The sequence below is a fragment of the Octopus bimaculoides genome, chromosome 4 (genome assembly GCF_001194135.2).
Source record: "Octopus bimaculoides isolate UCB-OBI-ISO-001 chromosome 4, ASM119413v2, whole genome shotgun sequence".
Classification (NCBI taxonomy): domain Eukaryota; kingdom Metazoa; phylum Mollusca; class Cephalopoda; order Octopoda; family Octopodidae; genus Octopus; species Octopus bimaculoides.
The window spans coordinates 136939929-136945223 of NC_068984.1; positions in this window are offsets into that span (position 1 = coordinate 136939929).

The window sequence follows — 5295 nt, forward strand, 5'->3', positions numbered from 1 at the left end:
ATGGAAGATCAAAAATAAAATCACAGATGCAAAAAAGAAACAAGCACGCAATACAGCGAGAAAAGTGTTAAAATAACTGGTATAGGCAGCGGTATGCATTGTATGTATGTGTCTTTGGGTTTCTGTTCCCTATGCCCACCCTTTCACAACTCATATGTGTTTACATCCCCACAACTTAGCAGTTGTTCAGCAAGGGAAACTGACAACGTAAGTATCAGACTTTACAAAAATAAGTACTAGGATGAACTGTTCCACTAAGAGCTTTCAAGGCTGCCATCCAATGATTGAAGACCTCAGTAAGGCTGCAATCCAATGACTGAAAGGCATAAAATATAAAAAATTCCATAAGAAGAGAGTAAAATGCATAATAGCGTGGCCGTTGCCAGTACCGCCGGACTGGCCTTCGTGCTGGTGGCACGTAAAAGCACCCACTACACTCTCGGAGTGGTTGGCATTAGGAAGGGCATCCAGCTGTAGAAACTCTGCCAGATCAGATTGGAGCCTGGTGTAGCCTTCTGGCTTGCCAGTCCTCAGTCAAATCGTCCAAGCCATGCTAGCATGGAAAGTGGACGTTAAACGATGATGAATGGCAGTAAGACAGACAGCTGAAGCAATAGCTAACTGCACACCAGTTGAGAAGAGCAGTTCATAAATGCTCAACTGCAGAGAGTTCGTTCAAGTGGAACATGAAATCTGTATAAGAAGGAATAAAGGAAATGAAACAGCAAAAGTCTATAGAAAAAAGAGATGTGTACAAGAGAGAGAGAAGAATTATTTATTTCTCAAAGAATGTTAAAAATAGAATAGAATTACGTGATTAAAGACTGTTAATTATAATGACTTTTTCCTTTCGTTTATCTCGTTAGTTCACCAAAGATCAAAGTTTATCAAAGCTTTTGCAAAGATGGTGGGAGATGGAAAGAAAGGGGCGACGGAAGAATAAGTCGTTCTGTGTGATTTAATTATTTGCTTTCAGCAAGTCAGTTTAGTTACCAAATGGTCAGCTCACGGTATTTACACTGCAATTTCAAATGATTCATTACCGCTCAGTATGTTTGCCATATTGAAGGGAACAAATAAATGAAAACGAAAAAAAAAAAAAAAAGAAACTAAATTTAATATTTCCTTCTCTCTTTTGTTTTCTGATTATGGTGGTGGTGGAGTTTTATAACCCGCACTCCATCAGTAACAATGATGAGTGTCCCAGTTGATCTGATCAATAGAACGGCCTGCTCATAAAATTAACATGCAAGTGGCTGAGTACTCCACAGACATGCATTCCCTTAACATTGTTCTCAGGGAGATTCAGCGTGACACAGAGTGTGACAAGGCTGGCCCTTTGAAAAAAAAAAATGTACGATTCATTTTTTCCAGCTGAATGAATTGGAGCAATGAGAGATAAAGTGTCTTGCTCAAGGACACAATCGTGCCACCATGAATCGAACTCATGATTTCACAACTGTGAGCCAACTACCTTAACCACTAAGCCATACACCATCACAATATACATATTTCTTACGTACCATTTAATATTGTTATTTTCCATTAAGCCATGTGCCTTTCCTCGTCACTTAATGACAGAATGGTGCTACAGGTCGCTACTGTTAGCAGACATGGTGTTGGTTTATTTATTTCTAATACCAGACCTCAAGGGATTTCTCTTGGCATCCTCAGTGTTGATGATGTACTTTTCTTTGCCATTCTTCACATTCTTCAAACTGTGTCAAGTCGAAATGTTCCATTTGTTGCAAAGTTTGTATGAACACAGTTACTGTACAAGAGATTTAATGTGCAAAGGCCATGTGTACTGTTATTACTATCTCTGCTTCAAAACCATCAACTAAAACATTTTTATGTATTAATTGTTAATTGAAATGTTCACTCTGTTCGTCTTTTTGTTTGTTCAATTGTCTTCTTTATCTGGTTTACTTTTTGTAATGTTTTTGTTCTTTCCTCATTAGATATGTTTTGTCAGGTGACATACTTGTGTTTTGTAAGCATTATGAAAGGGAAAATATCATATAGGTGCAGGAGTGGCTGTGTGGTACATAGCTTGCTTACCAACGACATGGTTCCAAGTTCAGTCCCAAAGCCTTGTGAGTGGACTTGGTAGACGGAAACTGAAAGAAGCCCGTCGTATATATATGTGTGTGTGTGTGTGTGTGTGTGTGTGTGTGTGTGTGTGTGTGTGTGTGTTTGTGTGTCTGTGTTTGTCCTCCCAACATCGCTTGACAACCAATGGTGGTGTGTTTACATCCCCATAACTTAGCAGTTCGGCAAAATAGACTGATAGAATAAGCACTAGGCTTACAAAGAATAAGTCCTGGGGTTGATTTGCCCATGAGGTGACTTTCCATCCACATTTGTACCCCAGAGGAGAACTTCTTCGGTGTACTCATGGTCATTTGTGAAACGACAGAATCGAGTACTCTTGGCAGAATAATGTAAACACAAGAGGGTTAAATACAGTTTAGCTTCAGAATAAAATAAATATTTGTCCTTCTTCATAGTCCCTTAAGCCACAGTGGCTTCATGCCTTGCTTGGGACAAAATCATATATTAAAAGAAAAAAAAAATGGAATATGTGTGATTATCTTCAATACACAAATGGCACCATGCGAAGATTTAGAAATATCAGTACATCGCCATCATCCTATCATTACCCCTCATCAATAACATTAGTTTTATATCCATTGTATGGATGAATTCTAAGCACATCTCCCGTGTCCATACATAGTGTTTCATTGACTGGGATTTCATATCTGAAAGCCCTCCATTTTACCAACTGGCTTTTCTTTCTAAAGTCCCTGAAACAGCTACATTTTATTCCTTCTGTAAATTAAGATACAGCCATTTTATTGTCTTTTTCACATATTACATCTAAACTTTCTTAATCAGACCACAACCTTAGTTATCAATCTTAGAAAAATTACAGACAAATGGCCATGAATCACTCCCCTTAAAACTGGAAATCTTGTAGAAGCGGTGGAACATTCTATCAAATTTACTAAAGTGATTGGCAAAGGCCATCTAATGTGTCAAATAAACCCCAAAGTTGTTTTATTTTCTTGAGCTTCAGTCTAATTAAAGTGCAGAGAGATCAGAGTCAGCGATCAAGATAGTAGGCAATACTGAATAAATGCTTTTAGCTGCAAAGAAAAGAATCCAATATATTTATTTATTTCAACGCATCAGAGAAGCATTTGTTTAATTGCATTACTTTATCACCTCCGTTCAATAGTCTAAGTCAAAGAAATGCTTTTGAGTCAAATAAATGAAATTTGCCGTCTTTAGTCCAAGTTATCACCAATACATGTTATTTACCAAGAACATGCTGTACCAAAATATTGGGCAACCAAAGGACAAAACCTTCAGGTACATCAACTCGACTTCTGTAATTTTGACTCATACAGGTTTATCAAATACCATACAACATAGATTCATGATTTATTAAAATTCTCTCTGCCTCAAAACCAGTAGTTCTCAACCATTTTTTTTCTTTTTCAATGGACCCCTTTGGTTCCTATTTTACTTGGGTGGACCCCATAGTCATTTGGTGTTTAACCCTTTAGCATTTAAACCAGCCATATCCAAACCATTCACATCTGGCCCCTCCTACCTACCCTACAATGTCATTCTAAAAACAAACAATCCCATCATCATAATCCTGAGGCTACAAATTAATGCACGATTAAATTAAAGCAATGTCAATCAATAAGCATCAAACTCAACAGAGTAATTTGAATCACACACACACACACACACACACACACACACACACACATATACAAAACCATGTGGTTGCAACATAAGCCTCTTAACAACACAGCATACCTTCTGTAACTTATCTGTTTATTGTGTGGAGAGAAAAGTCACATGCAGCTTAACACTTGCCCATTTGTGCTATCCAATCCAGAGCTTTCCATGGAAGTCCAGTTGTTATTCAGAACTCTTTACTTTTGATAAAAAAAAATAGTATAAGACGCCTTTCAAAGTTACTGAAGCTATAAATCAACATTACTAATTTATTCAAACTGCCATTCAAAGAAAGACATATGGAGGTGCACCAAACATATTACTCATCCAAAAATCGGATAATTTCCATAGAGATACTGAATCATATACTTAGGACTTTCAATGGGAAACGCTAGAGTTTTCTAAAGAGTAACACCATTTAATATTATTAGTATTATTTTAGGTGGTGAGCTGGCAGAATCGTTAGCACACCGGGCAAAATGCTTAGCAGTATTTCATCTGCCACTACGTTCTGAGTTCAAATTCCACCCAGGTCAACTTTGCCTTTCATCCTTTTGGGGTTGATAAATTAAGTACTAGTTATTCACTGGGGCTGATGTAATCAACTTAATCCCTTAGTAGTTCAACAAAAGAAACTGATGAAATAAGCACTGGGCTTTAAAAAAGAGTAAGGATTGCGAGGCTGATTTGTTCTACTGAAACCCTTCAAATAGTGCCCCAGTATGGCCATAGTCAAATGATTGAAAGAAGTAAAAAAGACACACACACACACACACGCACACAGTGTTTCTTATTTCTTTATTGCCCACAAGAGGCTAAACACAGAGGGGACAAACAAGAACAGACAAAGGGATTAAGTCGATTACATCGCCCCCAGTGCGTAACTGGTACTTAATTTACCGACCCCGTAAGGATGAAAGGCAAAGTCGACCTTGGCGAAATTTGAACTCAGAACGTAACAGCAGACGAAATACCGCTAAGAATTTCGCCCGGCGTGCTAATGTTTCTGGCAGCTTTCCGCCGGTGTTTCTAGTTACCAAATTCCACTCACAAAGCATTGGTCAACCCAAGGCTATGGTAGAAGACACTTACCTAAGCGATGCATAGTGGTACACAGTGAGCTTGAACCGTTGACTGCACGATTGCAAATCAGCCTTCTTGACCACTTAGCCATGCCAATCCTGCCAATGTAACTTGCTATCATTTGCAAATACTGAATAACAATGAGTTGTAACCAAATTCACAAGTCTCTTTCTTTCGCTATGGTGGCCATCAGTTCACCATAGGAGTTAGCAGCTTTAGATATGTATCTGAACATTGGTTCAGAAATATTGAAATTACTGAAAGCATTGAAAAAAAAAAAAAAAACAGTAAGAGCCTGGTCTACTATCTACACTCGTCAACTCTATTCAGAATATATATATTTGCTGTATGGTTGACTTTGCATCATTCACTAGCTCTATCAATGCTTGTATTTTCCAGACAGCTTGGTGTAATATTTTTTTTTTTTCATATTTTTGCCTTTTTACATATATATAT